The sequence below is a fragment of the Rhipicephalus sanguineus genome, chromosome 2 (genome assembly GCF_013339695.2).
Source record: "Rhipicephalus sanguineus isolate Rsan-2018 chromosome 2, BIME_Rsan_1.4, whole genome shotgun sequence".
Lineage (NCBI taxonomy): Eukaryota > Metazoa > Arthropoda > Arachnida > Ixodida > Ixodidae > Rhipicephalus > Rhipicephalus sanguineus.
This window is the reverse complement of record NC_051177.1, coordinates 86002384-86022231: the sequence shown is the minus strand read 5'-3', so window position 1 is coordinate 86022231 and position 19848 is coordinate 86002384.

Genomic DNA, 19848 nt, shown 5'->3' with positions numbered 1-19848 from the left:
AACGTTGTCGTGCCTTTCACATCACAACAGTGTACTGCGTCAATCTGAACGCATTTATACAGCAATGTTTCCCTCTTTGGATGGTTCTAAAGGTGGCTGTTTGTGTTCAGTAATATTTTCGAGGGGCACATCGTTTACACGACACTTACTCTCAAAGCAGGAAAGAGTTCCGTGCTATATCAGGCGCAGTATTGGTGGATGCGCTGACTGAGGCACTGAGCAAATATACAGAGAAAGCTTCCATATAAGTAATTGCTTCCGGGATGCTACAAATCAAAACGACGAGAGACTGTGTCTTCCCACAGCTTGGTCTCCAAAGCGAAATGCCGATAGATCGGCAACCGCAAACACTCCTGAGGCGGATCTGTCTGAAAGTACAAACAGGTCCGTACAAAGGACAAGCGAGATTGAAAGGTTCTAGAGAAGAGGTTTTTGAAATCGCGTGCTGTTTCCCCTGAATGAGCTTCTCGCGAAGTTTTCGGTGGATTTGCGTAGAAAAAAGTAGTAGAGAGCTGCATATCTGAGAAGTGGTGACACCTTTCATTTCCATGGTGCTCGACTCGCTGGAATGGGCGAGAACACGCCTTGCTGGTGAATTCTTCGGGACCCCCGAACTTTTGGATACCAGAAGCTTCAGGAGAATGGAACGTTTTACTCTTTCTTTTGTTACATGTGCACCTGCATGGAAACGAAAATACGCGACCTGTTTTCCTACGGGTGGTTTAGTATCTAAAATGGTGTGCTAGGTATTGGTATCGATTGCTTCCTGAGTCGTCTCCCTTTTTTTTATTTCGCGTATTTTCCTGCTTCCTCGTTCTTTAAGTATTGAGCAGGCATTCCACATAAACGTTCCGCATAAACGTTTTACTCTTTCTTTTGTTACATGTGCACCTGCATGGAAACGAAAATACGCGACCTGTTTTCCTAGGGGTGGCTTAGTATCTAAAATGGTGTGCTAGGTATTGGTATCGATTGCTTCCTGAGTCGTCTCCCTTTTTTTATTTCGCGTATTTTCCTGCTTCCTCGTTCTTTAAGTATTGAGCAGGCATTCCACATAAACGTTCCGCATAAACGTTTTACTCTTTCTTTTGTTACATGTGCACCTGCATGGAAACGAAAATACGCGACCTGTTTTCCTACGGGTTGCTTAGTATCTAAAATGGTGTGCTAGGTATTGGTATCGATTGCTTCCTGAGTCGTCTCCCTTTTTTTTATTTCGCGTATTTTCCTGCTTCCTCGTTCTTTAAGTATTGAGCAGGCATTCCACATAAACGTTCCGCATAAACGTTTTACTCTTTCTTTTGTTACATGTGCACCTGCATGGAAACGAAAATACGCGACCTGTTTTCCTACGGGTGGCTTAGTATCTAAAATGGTGTGCTAGGTATTGGTATCGATTGCTTCCTGAGTCGTCTCCCTTTTTTTATTTCGCGTATTTTCCTGCTTCCTCGTTCTTTAAGTATTGAGCAGGCATTCCACATAAACGTTCCGCATAAACGTTTTACTCTTTCTTTTGTTACATGTGCACCTGCATGGAAACGAAAATACGCGACCTGTTTTCCTACGGGTGGCTTAGTATCTAAAATGGTGTGCTAGGTATTGGTATCGATTGCTTCCTGAGTCGTCTCCCTTTTTTTATTTCGCGTATTTTCCTGCTTCCTCGTTCTTTAAGTATTGAGCAGGCATTCCACATAAACGTTCCGCATAAACGTTTTACTCTTTCTTTTGTTACATGTGCACCTGCATGGAAACGAAAATACGCGACCTGTTTTCCTACGGGTGGCTTAGTATCTAAAATGGTGTGCTAGGTATTGGTATCGATTGCTTCCTGAGTCGTCTCCCTTTTTTTTATTTCGCGTATTTTCCTGCTTCCTCGTTCTTTAAGTATTGAGCAGGCATTCCACATAAACGTTCCGCATAAACGTTTTACTCTTTCTTTTGTTACATGTGCACCTGCATGGAAACGAAAATACGCGACCTGTTTTCCTACGGGTGGCTTAGTATCTAAAATGGTGTGCTAGGTATTGGTATCGATTGCTTCCTGAGTCGTCTCCCTTTTTTTTATTTCGCGTATTTTCCTGCTTCCTCGTTCTTTAAGTATTGAGCAGGCATTCCACATAAACGTTCCGCATAAACGTTTTACTCTTTCTTTTGTTACATGTGCACCTGCATGGAAACGAAAATACGCGACCTGTTTTCCTACGGGTGGCTTAGTATCTAAAATGGTGTGCTAGGTATTGGTATCGATTGCTTCCTGAGTCGTCTCCCTTTTTTTTATTTCGCGTATTTTCCTGCTTCCTCGTTCTTTAAGTATTGAGCAGGCATTCCACATAAACGTTCCGCATAAACGTTTTACTCTTTCTTTTGTTACATGTGCACCTGCATGGAAACGAAAATACGCGACCTGTTTTCCTACGGGTGGCTTAGTATCTAAAATGGTGTGCTAGGTATTGGTATCGATTGCTTCCTGAGTCGTCTCCCTTTTTTTTTATTTCGCGTATTTTCCTGCTTCCTCGTTCTTTAAGTATTGAGCAGGCATTCCACATAAACGTTCCGCATAAACGTTTTACTCTTTCTTTTGTTACATGTGCACCTGCATGGAAACGAAAATACGCGACCTGTTTTCCTACGGGTGGCTTAGTATCTAAAATGGTGTGCTAGGTATTGGTATCGATTGCTTCCTGAGTCGTCTCCCTTTTTTTTTATTTCGCGTATTTTCCTGCTTCCTCGTTCTTTAAGTATTGAGCAGGCATTCCACATAAACGTTCCGCATAAACGTTTTACTCTTTCTTTTGTTACATGTGCACCTGCATGGAAACGAAAATACGCGACCTGTTTTCCTACGGGTGGCTTAGTATCTAAAATGGTGTGCTAGGTATTGGTATCGATTGCTTCCTGAGTCGTCTCCCTTTTTTTTATTTCGCGTATTTTCCTGCTTCCTCGTTCTTTAAGTATTGAGCAGGCATTCCACATAAACGTTCCGCATAAACGTTTTACTCTTTCTTTTGTTACATGTGCACCTGCATGGAAACGAAAATACGCGACCTGTTTTCCTACGGGTGGCTTAGTATCTAAAATGGTGTGCTAGGTATTGGTATCGATTGCTTCCTGAGTCGTCTCCCTTTTTTTTATTTCGCGTATTTTCCTGCTTCCTCGTTCTTTAAGTATTGAGCAGGCATTCCACATAAACGTTCCGCATAAACGTTTTACTCTTTCTTTTGTTACATGTGCACCTGCATGGAAACGAAAATACGCGACCTGTTTTCCTACGGGTGGCTTAGTATCTAAAATGGTGTGCTAGGTATTGGTATCGATTGCTTCCTGAGTCGTCTCCCTTTTTTTTATTTCGCGTATTTTCCTGCTTCCTCGTTCTTTAAGTATTGAGCAGGCATTCCACATAAACGTTCCGCATAAACGTTTTACTCTTTCTTTTGTTACATGTGCACCTGCATGGAAACGAAAATACGCGACCTGTTTTCCTACGGGTGGCTTAGTATCTAAAATGGTGTGCTAGGTATTGGTATCGATTGCTTCCTGAGTCGTCTCCCTTTTTTTATTTCGCGTATTTTCCTGCTTCCTCGTTCTTTAAGTATTGAGCAGGCATTCCACATAAACGTTCCGCATAAACGTTTTACTCTTTCTTTTGTTACATGTGCACCTGCATGGAAACGAAAATACGCGACCTGTTTTCCTACGGGTGGCTTAGTATCTAAAATGGTGTGCTAGGTATTGGTATCGATTGCTTCCTGAGTCGTCTCCCTTTTTTTTATTTCGCGTATTTTCCTGCTTCCTCGTTCTTTAAGTATTGAGCAGGCATTCCACATAAACGTTCCGCATAAACGTTTTACTCTTTCTTTTGTTACATGTGCACCTGCATGGAAACGAAAATACGCGACCTGTTTTCCTACGGGTGGCTTAGTATCTAAAATGGTGTGCTAGGTATTGGTATCGATTGCTTCCTGAGTCGTCTCCCTTTTTTTTATTTCGCGTATTTTCCTGCTTCCTCGTTCTTTAAGTATTGAGCAGGCATTCCACATAAACGTTCCGCATAAACGTTTTACTCTTTCTTTTGTTACATGTGCACCTGCATGGAAACGAAAATACGCGACCTGTTTTCCTACGGGTGGCTTAGTATCTAAAATGGTGTGCTAGGTATTGGTATCGATTGCTTCCTGAGTCGTCTCCCTTTTTTTTATTTCGCGTATTTTCCTGCTTCCTCGTTCTTTAAGTATTGAGCAGGCATTCCACATAAACGTTCCGCATAAACGTTTTACTCTTTCTTTTGTTACATGTGCACCTGCATGGAAACGAAAATACGCGACCTGTTTTCCTACGGGTGGCTTAGTATCTAAAATGGTGTGCTAGGTATTGGTATCGATTGCTTCCTGAGTCGTCTCCCTTTTTTTTATTTCGCGTATTTTCCTGCTTCCTCGTTCTTTAAGTATTGAGCAGGCATTCCACATAAACGTTCCGCATAAACGTTTTACTCTTTCTTTTGTTACATGTGCACCTGCATGGAAACGAAAATACGCGACCTGTTTTCCTACGGGTGGCTTAGTATCTAAAATGGTGTGCTAGGTATTGGTATCGATTGCTTCCTGAGTCGTCTCCCTTTTTTTTATTTCGCGTATTTTCCTGCTTCCTCGTTCTTTAAGTATTGAGCAGGCATTCCACATAAACGTTCCGCATAAACGTTTTACTCTTTCTTTTGTTACATGTGCACCTGCATGGAAACGAAAATACGCGACCTGTTTTCCTACGGGTGGCTTAGTATCTAAAATGGTGTGCTAGGTATTGGTATCGATTGCTTCCTGAGTCGTCTCCCTTTTTTTTTATTTCGCGTATTTTCCTGCTTCCTCGTTCTTTAAGTATTGAGCAGGCATTCCACATAAACGTTCCGCATAAACGTTTTACTCTTTCTTTTGTTACATGTGCACCTGCATGGAAACGAAAATACGCGACCTGTTTTCCTACGGGTGGCTTAGTATCTAAAATGGTGTGCTAGGTATTGGTATCGATTGCTTCCTGAGTCGTCTCCCTTTTTTTTTATTTCGCGTATTTTCCTGCTTCCTCGTTCTTTAAGTATTGAGCAGGCATTCCACATAAACGTTCCGCATAAACGTTTTACTCTTTCTTTTGTTACATGTGCACCTGCATGGAAACGAAAATACGCGACCTGTTTTCCTACGGGTGGCTTAGTATCTAAAATGGTGTGCTAGGTATTGGTATCGATTGCTTCCTGAGTCGTCTCCCTTTTTTTTATTTCGCGTATTTTCCTGCTTCCTCGTTCTTTAAGTATTGAGCAGGCATTCCACATAAACGTTCCGCATAAACGTTTTACTCTTTCTTTTGTTACATGTGCACCTGCATGGAAACGAAAATACGCGACCTGTTTTCCTACGGGTGGCTTAGTATCTAAAATGGTGTGCTAGGTATTGGTATCGATTGCTTCCTGAGTCGTCTCCCTTTTTTTTATTTCGCGTATTTTCCTGCTTCCTCGTTCTTTAAGTATTGAGCAGGCATTCCACATAAACGTTCCGCATAAACGTTTACTCTTTCTTTTGTTACATGTGCACCTGCATGGAAACGAAAATACGCGACCTGTTTTCCTACGGGTGGCTTAGTATCTAAAATGGTGTGCTAGGTATTGGTATCGATTGCTTCCTGAGTCGTCTCCCTTTTTTTTATTTCGCGTATTTTCCTGCTTCCTCGTTCTTTAAGTATTGAGCAGGCATTCCACATAAACGTTCCGCATAAACGTTTTACTCTTTCTTTTGTTACATGTGCACCTGCATGGAAACGAAAATACGCGACCTGTTTTCCTACGGGTGGCTTAGTATCTAAAATGGTGTGCTAGGTATTGGTATCGATTGCTTCCTGAGTCGTCTCCCTTTTTTTTATTTCGCGTATTTTCCTGCTTCCTCGTTCTTTAAGTATTGAGCAGGCATTCCACATAAACGTTCCGCATAAACGTTTTACTCTTTCTTTTGTTACATGTGCACCTGCATGGAAACGAAAATACGCGACCTGTTTTCCTACGGGTGGCTTAGTATCTAAAATGGTGTGCTAGGTATTGGTATCGATTGCTTCCTGAGTCGTCTCCCTTTTTTTTATTTCGCGTATTTTCCTGCTTCCTCGTTCTTTAAGTATTGAGCAGGCATTCCACATAAACGTTCCGCATAAACGTTTACTCTTTCTTTTGTTACATGTGCACCTGCATGGAAACGAAAATACGCGACCTGTTTTCCTACGGGTGGCTTAGTATCTAAAATGGTGTGCTAGGTATTGGTATCGATTGCTTCCTGAGTCGTCTCCCTTTTTTTTATTTCGCGTATTTTCCTGCTTCCTCGTTCTTTAAGTATTGAGCAGGCATTCCACATAAACGTTCCGCATAAACGTTTTACTCTTTCTTTTGTTACATGTGCACCTGCATGGAAACGAAAATACGCGACCTGTTTTCCTACGGGTGGCTTAGTATCTAAAATGGTGTGCTAGGTATTGGTATCGATTGCTTCCTGAGTCGTCTCCCTTTTTTTTATTTCGCGTATTTTCCTGCTTCCTCGTTCTTTAAGTATTGAGCAGGCATTCCACATAAACGTTCCGCATAAACGTTTACTCTTTCTTTTGTTACATGTGCACCTGCATGGAAACGAAAATACGCGACCTGTTTTCCTACGGGTGGCTTAGTATCTAAAATGGTGTGCTAGGTATTGGTATCGATTGCTTCCTGAGTCGTCTCCCTTTTTTTTATTTCGCGTATTTTCCTGCTTCCTCGTTCTTTAAGTATTGAGCAGGCATTCCACATAAACGTTCCGCATAAACGTTTACTCTTTCTTTTGTTACATGTGCACCTGCATGGAAACGAAAATACGCGACCTGTTTTCCTACGGGTGGCTTAGTATCTAAAATGGTGTGCTAGGTATTGGTATCGATTGCTTCCTGAGTCGTCTCCCTTTTTTTTATTTCGCGTATTTTCCTGCTTCCTCGTTCTTTAAGTATTGAGCAGGCATTCCACATAAACGTTCCGCATAAACGTTTTACTCTTTCTTTTGTTACATGTGCACCTGCATGGAAACGAAAATACGCGACCTGTTTTCCTACGGGTGGCTTAGTATCTAAAATGGTGTGCTAGGTATTGGTATCGATTGCTTCCTGAGTCGTCTCCCTTTTTTTTATTTCGCGTATTTTCCTGCTTCCTCGTTCTTTAAGTATTGAGCAGGCATTCCACATAAACGTTCCGCATAAACGTTTTACTCTTTCTTTTGTTACATGTGCACCTGCATGGAAACGAAAATACGCGACCTGTTTTCCTACGGGTGGCTTAGTATCTAAAATGGTGTGCTAGGTATTGGTATCGATTGCTTCCTGAGTCGTCTCCCTTTTTTTTATTTCGCGTATTTTCCTGCTTCCTCGTTCTTTAAGTATTGAGCAGGCATTCCACATAAACGTTCCGCATAAACGTTTTACTCTTTCTTTTGTTACATGTGCACCTGCATGGAAACGAAAATACGCGACCTGTTTTCCTACGGGTGGCTTAGTATCTAAAATGGTGTGCTAGGTATTGGTATCGATTGCTTCCTGAGTCGTCTCCCTTTTTTTTATTTCGCGTATTTTCCTGCTTCCTCGTTCTTTAAGTATTGAGCAGGCATTCCACATAAACGTTCCGCATAAACGTTTTACTCTTTCTTTTGTTACATGTGCACCTGCATGGAAACGAAAATACGCGACCTGTTTTCCTACGGGTGGCTTAGTATCTAAAATGGTGTGCTAGGTATTGGTATCGATTGCTTCCTGAGTCGTCTCCCTTTTTTTTATTTCGCGTATTTTCCTGCTTCCTCGTTCTTTAAGTATTGAGCAGGCATTCCACATAAACGTTCCGCATAAACGTTTTACTCTTTCTTTTGTTACATGTGCACCTGCATGGAAACGAAAATACGCGACCTGTTTTCCTACGGGTGGCTTAGTATCTAAAATGGTGTGCTAGGTATTGGTATCGATTGCTTCCTGAGTCGTCTCCCTTTTTTTTATTTCGCGTATTTTCCTGCTTCCTCGTTCTTTAAGTATTGAGCAGGCATTCCACATAAACGTTCCGCATAAACGTTTTACTCTTTCTTTTGTTACATGTGCACCTGCATGGAAACGAAAATACGCGACCTGTTTTCCTACGGGTGGCTTAGTATCTAAAATGGTGTGCTAGGTATTGGTATCGATTGCTTCCTGAGTCGTCTCCCTTTTTTTTATTTCGCGTATTTTCCTGCTTCCTCGTTCTTTAAGTATTGAGCAGGCATTCCACATAAACGTTCCGCATAAACGTTTTACTCTTTCTTTTGTTACATGTGCACCTGCATGGAAACGAAAATACGCGACCTGTTTTCCTACGGGTGGCTTAGTATCTAAAATGGTGTGCTAGGTATTGGTATCGATTGCTTCCTGAGTCGTCTCCCTTTTTTTTATTTCGCGTATTTTCCTGCTTCCTCGTTCTTTAAGTATTGAGCAGGCATTCCACATAAACGTTCCGCATAAACGTTTTACTCTTTCTTTTGTTACATGTGCACCTGCATGGAAACGAAAATACGCGACCTGTTTTCCTACGGGTGGCTTAGTATCTAAAATGGTGTGCTAGGTATTGGTATCGATTGCTTCCTGAGTCGTCTCCCTTTTTTTTATTTCGCGTATTTTCCTGCTTCCTCGTTCTTTAAGTATTGAGCAGGCATTCCACATAAACGTTCCGCATAAACGTTTTACTCTTTCTTTTGTTACATGTGCACCTGCATGGAAACGAAAATACGCGACCTGTTTTCCTACGGGTGGCTTAGTATCTAAAATGGTGTGCTAGGTATTGGTATCGATTGCTTCCTGAGTCGTCTCCCTTTTTTTTATTTCGCGTATTTTCCTGCTTCCTCGTTCTTTAAGTATTGAGCAGGCATTCCACATAAACGTTCCGCATAAACGTTTTACTCTTTCTTTTGTTACATGTGCACCTGCATGGAAACGAAAATACGCGACCTGTTTTCCTACGGGTGGCTTAGTATCTAAAATGGTGTGCTAGGTATTGGTATCGATTGCTTCCTGAGTCGTCTCCCTTTTTTTTATTTCGCGTATTTTCCTGCTTCCTCGTTCTTTAAGTATTGAGCAGGCATTCCACATAAACGTTCCGCATAAACGTTTTACTCTTTCTTTTGTTACATGTGCACCTGCATGGAAACGAAAATACGCGACCTGTTTTCCTACGGGTGGCTTAGTATCTAAAATGGTGTGCTAGGTATTGGTATCGATTGCTTCCTGAGTCGTCTCCCTTTTTTTTATTTCGCGTATTTTCCTGCTTCCTCGTTCTTTAAGTATTGAGCAGGCATTCCACATAAACGTTCCGCATAAACGTTTTACTCTTTCTTTTGTTACATGTGCACCTGCATGGAAACGAAAATACGCGACCTGTTTTCCTACGGGTGGCTTAGTATCTAAAATGGTGTGCTAGGTATTGGTATCGATTGCTTCCTGAGTCGTCTCCCTTTTTTTTATTTCGCGTATTTTCCTGCTTCCTCGTTCTTTAAGTATTGAGCAGGCATTCCACATAAACGTTCCGCATAAACGTTTACTCTTTCTTTGTTACATGTGCACCTGCATGGAAACGAAAATACGCGACCTGTTTTCCTACGGGTGGCTTAGTATCTAAAATGGTGTGCTAGGTATTGGTATCGATTGCTTCCTGAGTCGTCTCCCTTTTTTTTATTTCGCGTATTTTCCTGCTTCCTCGTTCTTTAAGTATTGAGCAGGCATTCCACATAAACGTTCCGCATAAACGTTTACTCTTTCTTTTGTTACATGTGCACCTGCATGGAAACGAAAATACGCGACCTGTTTTCCTACGGGTGGCTTAGTATCTAAAATGGTGTGCTAGGTATTGGTATCGATTGCTTCCTGAGTCGTCTCCCTTTTTTTTATTTCGCGTATTTTCCTGCTTCCTCGTTCTTTAAGTATTGAGCAGGCATTCCACATAAACGTTCCGCATAAACGTTTTACTCTTTCTTTTGTTACATGTGCACCTGCATGGAAACGAAAATACGCGACCTGTTTTCCTACGGGTGGCTTAGTATCTAAAATGGTGTGCTAGGTATTGGTATCGATTGCTTCCTGAGTCGTCTCCCTTTTTTTTATTTCGCGTATTTTCCTGCTTCCTCGTTCTTTAAGTATTGAGCAGGCATTCCACATAAACGTTCCGCATAAACGTTTTACTCTTTCTTTTGTTACATGTGCACCTGCATGGAAACGAAAATACGCGACCTGTTTCCTACGGGTGGCTTAGTATCTAAAATGGTGTGCTAGGTATTGGTATCGATTGCTTCCTGAGTCGTCTCCCTTTTTTTATTTCGCGTATTTTCCTGCTTCCCTCGTTCTTTAAGTATTGAGCAGGCATTCCACATAAACGTTCCGCATAAACGTTTTACTCTTTCTTTTGTTACATGTGCACCTGCATGGAAACGAAAATACGCGACCTGTTTTCCTACGGGTGGCTTAGTATCTAAAATGGTGTGCTAGGTATTGGTATCGATTGCTTCCTGAGTCGTCTCCCTTTTTTTTATTTCGCGTATTTTCCTGCTTCCTCGTTCTTTAAGTATTGAGCAGGCATTCCACATAAACGTTCCGCATAAACGTTTTACCTCTTTCTTTTGTTACATGTGCACCTGCATGGAAACGAAAATACGCGACCTGTTTTCCTACGGGTGGCTTAGTATCTAAAATGGTGTGCTAGGTATTGGTATCGATTGCTTCCTGAGTCGTCTCCCTTTTTTTTATTTCGCGTATTTTCCTGCTTCCTCGTTCTTTAAGTATTGAGCAGGCATTCCACATAAACGTCCGCATAAACGTTTTACTCTTTCTTTTGTTACATGTGCACCTGCATGGAAACGAAAATACGCGACCTGTTTTCCTACGGGTGGCTTAGTATCTAAAATGGTGTGCTAGGTATTGGTATCGATTGCTTCCTGAGTCGTCTCCCTTTTTTTTATTTCGCGTATTTTCCTGCTTCCTCGTTCTTTAAGTATTGAGCAGGCATTCCACATAAACGTTCCGCATAAACGTTTTACTCTTTCTTTTGTTACATGTGCACCTGCATGGAAACGAAAATACGCGACCTGTTTTCCTACGGGTGGCTTAGTATCTAAAATGGTGTGCTAGGTATTGGTATCGATTGCTTCCTGAGTCGTCTCCCTTTTTTTTATTTCGCGTATTTTCCTGCTTCCTCGTTCTTTAAGTATTGAGCAGGCATTCCACATAAACGTTCCGCATAAACGTTTTACTCTTTCTTTTGTTACATGTGCACCTGCATGGAAACGAAAATACGCGACCTGTTTTCCTACGGGTGGCTTAGTATCTAAAATGGTGTGCTAGGTATTGGTATCGATTGCTTCCTGAGTCGTCTCCCTTTTTTTTATTTCGCGTATTTTCCTGCTTCCTCGTTCTTTAAGTATTGAGCAGGCATCCACATAAACGTTCCGCATAAACGTTTTACTCTTTCTTTTGTTACATGTGCACCTGCATGGAAACGAAAATACGCGACCTGTTTTCCTACGGGTGGCTTAGTATCTAAAATGGTGTGCTAGGTATTGGTATCGATTGCTTCCTGAGTCGTCTCCCTTTTTTTTATTTCGCGTATTTTCCTGCTTCCTCGTTCTTTAAGTATTGAGCAGGCATTCCACATAAACGTTCCGCATAAACGTTTTACTCTTTCTTTTGTTACATGTGCACCTGCATGGAAACGAAAATACGCGACCTGTTTTCCTACGGGTGGCTTAGTATCTAAAATGGTGTGCTAGCAGTGTTGTACACGTTCCTCTAAAACAGGAACGAAAGCTCGTTCCTCGTTCCTTCCCAATTTTGGAACGAGTTCCCGTTACAAGTTCCTTCAATGCGAAAGGAACTCGTTTCAGTTACATTTCGAAAATTGGAACGTGTCGTTACATTAACCTTACATTTTAATATTTAATAAACATATAGAGCCATATAATCCTGGAGCGACATAAAGTGAGCAACTTAAAGCTAACATTGAGCTACATATATTTTACGAATTTGACGGCGCCGGCAGTATATAGGTTATATGTAGGTAAAATGAATATTTATATGTAGATAAAATGAAAGACTAATTTTCTTAGAGACCACCAGACATGTTACAGACATGTCTAACTGCAACTTTCGTGCTCGTCTATTACAAGTCCAACACATGGGGCCCTTTTCACGACAGTCTCCAAATGCGCCGTCAGAATATTGCGCTTCAGATATTCAAATAGAAATTCCCACACATGCACCAATATAAATATATTAAGTTTCTTGCACAGGAAACCGCATCGAAAAGAACAATACATAGCCGTTTAATGAGTGCTGATTCGATATCGCAGTGTGATTGGAAAATAATGTAGATACATATTCGCAACCTAGTAAAGTCCCTTGTTCGCACTCAGCCAGAGTCGCATCTCGATGTTGGTATCCGACTGAGGAACCTGTTTTCTCGTCAGCACTTCGTTGGTAATGTTGAAGAGCCGTTCCATCAAGTGCTTGATGGTACTGCAGTGTTGTACACAAATAGTGACCGTGGTCATTCGTAGGGGCAAGGGCAGGCTCGGCGGGCGCAACAAGAATGTGGCGCTGGATGTACGCGTATCGTTTATTGCATGACAGACGTTATCGGTGCGGCGGCTGTTGAACTGAACTATAATGAATGTTATAGACCGATAGCCGCGGAAGTAACTCGCATGTTGAAGTGACGCCTGCCCATACGAAACCATCGAAGACACCGGGCAGGCGCCACTGCAGCACCCGCGTCCACTGCGTTTCGGTCCTCTTCCCCGCTATCCGCGCAACCGAGTGTCAAAAGACAGATTTGTCGATAGCTGCCCGCGGCATGCACGAGATACCAAAGGGATGATCGAGCCAGCCGCTTAAGACCACGCGACGAGAGAAACATTCCCAGGAAATGGGCCGACGCTTCGCAGTCGACAGCGAGCGAGCATAAAACCAACAAAACGTTGGTAGAGTACGCTGCACGTGGCAAGGCGCTCACTGCCAAGGGGTAGAACCAAAATGTAACTTCGCCACCGTTACGTTGGGGCCGAAGACCATTAATGCGAAGTGCGAGGCCATCGCTCGGGATTTCGGTGGTTAGCACGTCGGTGCTTCACTCATTCTCTGCGGCCTCTGGAGTTCCGATTGGCTCCTGTGTCCCATGCGCGTGAAACACTAGATTCGGGACGATGATTCGCGCCGTTCCAAAAACTCCGCGAAACCACGCGTAGGTGCCTGCCTGGACTACCATAAGTCGGCTCCCCCACTTTTTCCTATAAGCCAAGGCCACGGGGTCGCGCAGCAGAACCGCCCGAATACGCAGGCTCCCCCCCCCCACACACACACACACACACACACAAAAGCTACTTACGAGTGACTTCTTTGTCTGGGCAAGTTGGTGCGACATTTCCAAAATAGAACAGCACGAAGTACGGCAGGAAAGACACAATAACCAACAGCACTCATCTTGTGGTTATTGTGTCTTTCGTCTCGTCCTTCGTGCGTTTCTGTTTTGCAAATGTCGCTACTTACGAGTTAGCCGAACAAAAGAGTCACCGAGGTAAAAAAATTGCGTGCCCCTTTCTGGCGGCAGCCTTACATTGGGGTTCCATGATTCTCAAATGTCAAGTACAAGTTCTCCAAGGTGTGTCTACATTCCAAAACTGCCCGTGATTACTGTCAGACTGGCTCAAACATAAAAAAAAAATCGGGGCTAGCCATGAGTTGGATGTGTAAACATCTCATACTCTTCCCTCCGCACCAAATAAATATCTTTTCTCTCTCTCTTTCTCTCTCTCAGCTGGTCCGCTCGCGCGTGGTCGTTCTTGACAACGCGCGCTTCCCTGCGCCCCCGGCGGGCGCCTTAAAGTGAAAACCAGGATGCAGCATAGTCAAGTGACAGGCGAGCGGTAGATTCCTGCGCCTCACGCGGTCGCCGATTCACCCTGTTTTGTATGATGTGCCGTGTGCGGGCGCCTGTTGAATGCCGAGGAACGTTTACAGAAGGAACGCCGTTCCCTATGCCGTTCCTACGTAAACGTAACGAGCTACCGTTACAGTTCCACCGATCCTATATGGAACGGTGGCGTTCCTTCGTTCCTCCAAAAAGGAACTAGTTCCTGGAACGTCGTTCCTTGGAACGCCGTTCCGTACAATACTGTGTGCTAGGTATTGGTATCGATTGCTTCCTGAGTCGTCTCCCTTTTTTTTTATTTCGCGTATTTTCCTGCTTCCTCGTTCTTTAAGTATTGAGCAGGCATTCCACATAAACGTTCCGCATAAACGTTTTACTCTTTCTTTTGTTACATGTGCACCTGCATGGAAACGAAAATACGCGACCTGTTTTCCTACGGGTGGCTTAGTATCTAAAATGGTGTGCTAGGTATTGGTATCGATTGCTTCCTGAGTCGTCTCCCTTTTTTTTATTTCGCGTATTTTCCTGCTTCCTCGTTCTTTAAGTATTGAGCAGGCATTCCACATAAACGTTCCGCATAAACGTTTTACTCTTTCTTTTGTTACATGTGCACCTGCATGGAAACGAAAATACGCGACCTGTTTTCCTACGGGTGGCTTAGTATCTAAAATGGTGTGCTAGGTATTGGTATCGATTGCTTCCTGAGTCGTCTCCCTTTTTTTTATTTCGCGTATTTTCCTGCTTCCTCGTTCTTTAAGTATTGAGCAGGCATTCCACATAAACGTTCCGCATAAACGTTTTACTCTTTCTTTTGTTACATGTGCACCTGCATGGAAACGAAAATACGCGACCTGTTTTCCTACGGGTGGCTTAGTATCTAAAATGGTGTGCTAGGTATTGGTATCGATTGCTTCCTGAGTCGTCTCCCTTTTTTTTATTTCGCGTATTTTCCTGCTTCCTCGTTCTTTAAGTATTGAGCAGGCATTCCACATAAACGTTCCGCATAAACGTTTCTCTTTCTTTTGTTACATGTGCACCTGCATGGAAACGAAAATACGCGACCTGTTTTCCTACGGGTGGCTTAGTATCTAAAATGGTGTGCTAGGTATTGGTATCGATTGCTTCCTGAGTCGTCTCCCTTTTTTTTATTTCGCGTATTTTCCTGCTTCCTCGTTCTTTAAGTATTGAGCAGGCATTCCACATAAACGTTCAGCATAAACGTTTTACTCTTTCTTTTGTTACATGTGCACCTGCATGGAAACGAAAATACGCGACCTGTTTTCCTACGGGTGGCTTAGTATCTAAAATGGTGTGCTAGGTATTGGTATCGATTGCTTCCTGAGTCGTCTCCCTTTTTTTTTATTTCGCGTATTTTCCTGCTTCCTCGTTCTTTAAGTATTGAGCAGGCATTCCACATAAACGTTCCGCATAAACGTTTCTCTTTCTTTTGTTACATGTGCACCTGCATGGAAACGAAAATACGCGACCTGTTTTCCTACGGGTGGTTTAGTATCTAAAATTGTGTGCTAGGTATTGGTATCGATTGCTTCCTGAGTCGTCTCCCTTTTTTTTTATTTCACGTATTTTCCTGCTTCCTCGTTCTTTAAGTATTGAGCAGGCATTCCACATTGTACGTGCGCTGTTGACCTCGGTTAACTGAGGAATAAGTTAAGAACCATCATTGCTCTTATTTTTGTCCTATACTAGACTCATCAAATCAACCGCTAAAATATTCATAGCCTTTCCACTCCTGCGAAGGCGGAAGCAAGCGAAGCCAGCGGCTGCTTCCAAGAGATCGAGATTGTCGGGAAAATCGTCAGTGTTTTTCTGTCTTTTTCTCATTAAATACCAGTACAGCGCTTTTCCTGACTTCACAACGTTCCAAAATTGAATCTTTTTTTTCTCCACACAACCCTTACTCGCCGAAGCATAAGCTACTGAAAAAAAAAAACCGCTTAGCAGGCCACCCCAAAAATACGAGTACGCCAATTTTAGCCCAATCTAGAGACTTCTGGTCTGCAAGATAAGGCAGGGATGAGAGCCTATATTCGCTCTTTATATTCACTCATCGGCTCATCCTTTTCAACTGAGAGCGCGAAAGGATGTGACGTTGGAACGAGGAGTAATGTTTTGTATGCCTGAACTTCGTTAAAAGGCGACTGCAGCAAGTGCTTCGTCAGCACACTTGTTCAGCGTGAGTCGGAGAGCCTGCAGGCTCTCCGGCAGAGCGAGTGCACGAGCTGAATCAGCATATGGGCCGTTTCTTTTAATTGTTTACATATCCCGCTAAATGCCGAAAAGGTTCCTTTCAAGAACACAAGTTACCCTTCGCGGCTTCTAAACTGGAACCCAAACAACGCGCCTAGTTATGTAAAAGAGGTACCTTTTTTTTTCTTTGCCGCTCATTTTGCCGTGCTGGCCTTCTTATACAAATATATATTTGTATTCTTATATTCTGCTTTCTTATGCAAATATATATTTGTATAAGAAGACCAGGAGTACCTTGCAATCAATGCCGCCACAAGTATATTTTGAGACGCAGAATCAAATTATCGGGACAAAGACTTCGACAAAAGGCGTTTATTTAAAGCGATTACACTAAGGTGCTTCGAGGTAGGCTAAGTTTTGAAACAGGCAATCCAGTTTGTCATAAACCCAGTTTCGATAGCGTTCGGAGAACGACCTGTGGGCGGACGACCCACGCCCGAAATTCAGTTTATACGGCAACAAAACACTTATGAAGCCCTAGAGATTTCAATTTAGATATATTGTTACGTGAGCGTTGCATGAGTTGCGTGTTTCGGCATAAAACGCGAGATTTACGTCACTACGACGCGAGCGACGTACGGCCGCCATTTTGGCTGTACTTCTTTCTCATCAACCTTGGACACGTATTCGAGCATCACGGTATCGGAGATTCGTAAACTACTCTTGGAAACGAATACTGACTGCGGCGCACTGCGTGCGTGGGCGACGTGCTTTCTTCGTTACATTAAGTGCTTATTCACTCAAGAGAGGAAAGCTTGTTTTCTATTGAAGTTGACCTGGGGCAGGAATCGGCAAAGTAAAATTTCGGCTATTGGCTTAGAGTCTCCGCACATAGAGACAACGATAACGGTCTAACGAAAGTTGACGTTGTCCTGCGGAGAAAACAGCCCGCAGGGGAACACTTCGCCAGTGTTTCCCTGAAGCCACTCGGCAACTGGAACGCTCTCTTAGGTTGGGTTGACGCAGGACGGCAATAAAAATTTGATGTCTCCCGTACATTACTTCTCAAAGTGTCCCGGACGCTCGGAATCGCAAGCCTGTTATGCCATAAAGGTCTTCAGTGGCGTTCTACGCTAGTTGAAGACATATAAACAGATTGCTACAACGAAAGCGTCGTAAAGTAACAACGACAACTTGACAGAACATCGGGCACAATGTAAACACATTCTTGCAATATAATACCACCCTATCGGATTACCTGATATATCCGTGTGAATTTTACGAAGGTCACCGAAGACACGCCTTCTATAACTTATCGATAATGAAATTGACTCGAACATACTGAGTTTTTTTACATGTCTCGTATAGGGCGTGGCCGAGTGTACTAATGTATATGCTGGACTCATGCGTTTGACGTGCTGCTCCACTACATATAAACGCCTTTGTTAGAGCAACTGTAACTATGTTGTGAATCAAGCACCTGTAACGAACATTTCCGTGAAAGTCAATCCTATGAATCATAAGCGGATAAGCGAGTACAGTGCCGCCGGCCCCTTTGAAATTGCATGTCCCACCGTTGACTGTATTTCATCCTATTTGAGTATTCGGCAGTGGTTGAACTAATATGTAAAGCGAGATGATGAGAAAGCTTCAAAGTAAGACAGCGAGGCCTATTATACTGTGGGGCGCCTGAACTTATAGGAGTCTTTAATGCAACGCAGAAATATCTATAATTTATTACCCCCTCCTAAGTGATCCCTTTTATTCGATTCTACGACAGAGCCTTCTAAATATTTAAGCTCGCACACCAAAGTCTACGCTTCACCCGAAGCTCTTGCTGTAGCATCTGAGGCCTTGCCCACTTGAAAGGCGGCATCGGAGTATACGTCAGAATCGGCTCAGATCAAAGCCGTTGCGAGCCGCCGATGTGCTCACGTGGTGCTGTATAGCGACAATCTAAAAGCAGCGACTGTCAGCGTTGAAAGAGTTTGCCCACACATCGCGACGACTGTCAACTTTCGGTTCTACTTCTATCCATTGTAGTCCTTGAGAATAACTCGAATTTGGCCTAGTTGGTATTTCCTCCACGACGTGTTTGGCACGTTCGAAAGAGGAGTATAGACAACGAGAGAAAGCACGAATGACGATATCAGCGGTAACTTGCAATCGCGTTATTCTGAGCAAAACGCAGGAACACAGAGACAAAAACCCCGGTAGATCCCACGCATTGTGAAAATCGATTGCAGGCAAGGCACTGAGCGAGTAGCTACGCCGCACTTTGGGCCTTGTCTTGCGGTGCATCGACATCATTGCGTAACTTGAGTATTGTGCATATTGTGGACTAAGCTGCAGCCTCTTGAAGGTAGCTCATTCTCTGACGTAACACCGGCTCTCACGTTACAGTATACGGAAGCTCCTTTTAGCGAAACGATACATAAGCAGCATTCGTTTGCGTTTTCCTGCGGAAAGGAGCAACGCTAGACTACATATTGTTGAGTCATAGAAGAACATGTGTAAGCCGTTTGTGTGCTACCTTAACATCGGCAACTATAACAAACAATATGTTTTTCTCTTGTTTAATCCACGCAAATTTTCTTCCAAAGTTTCAATACCTATTTTCGCTGTCCTCGGTTGATATAAACTGTGAACCACTTGTCGCGAATACCAGCATACCATGGGCCGGGTCGTGCGGGTATGCGCCACAAGACGGACGGACGGACGGACAATTTCGCGGCAATGTGGTCACACATTGCGGCCAAAATGGTGCTTTTCGACGATGTTCATCTTGGCTATACTATAGCACACCAGCGTAGAAGCCATCGTCTTCAATGGTGACGTGGGTGAGAGCAGTCTCTCGAAACACGTACGTGTGGCATATTGAGACGCTTGGTGATGTTCGACGTTCCCCCACTCCATTTTCAAACCACCAGTGAATTTTCTTCTTTGAGTAAAGAACATGATCTTTAAAGATGCCGCAAGAAGTGCTTTTCTCTGCTGTTTTACCTGTAAAGAACATTTATTGCTTAACAACCTTTTTATTCATAACCAATTATGGCCTACATGTCACAATAATCAACTATGTGTGTATGTAAGAGAGAGAGAGAGACAACTTTATTTACTCCATCTTAAAGAGAAAGGGGCTGTGTGCTTCTTGTAACTATCTGTCCTGCAAGAAGAACGCGAGGAAGGTTATCCTACTCGCGGTAGGCCTCCTCTACCAACTCAGCCCACCTCGGGATAGTCTCCTGAAATTCGGGGTTGTATCTGCTCATGGCAGCCGCCCACATCTCCCGGCTACATAAAACTCTACAAAGGTTATGGGGTAGGGAGGGGTTTTTATAATGCCACATAATGTGGTTTAGGTCCGCTGTGCTAGCAGGGCAGAACTTGCAGGCTGAGCTAGAGTATATTCCCGGGTTAATTTTGTGACGTAACGCAGGGGAGAGAAAAATTCCAGTTTGTAGTTTACGCAAGCAATACATACATAAAAAAACACCAATGCATTAAACAGGCATATCGACGAAAACACCAAGTGAAACTACGCTACCTTCCTCACTTCCGGGTCACGTCACATGACATGCTTAGATATGAGGTTGAATGTTTCTTATGTTAGCCTTTTATCTAGCATGCCCTTCCATCTCAATGCGATATGTGGCATATTGTGGGGACCA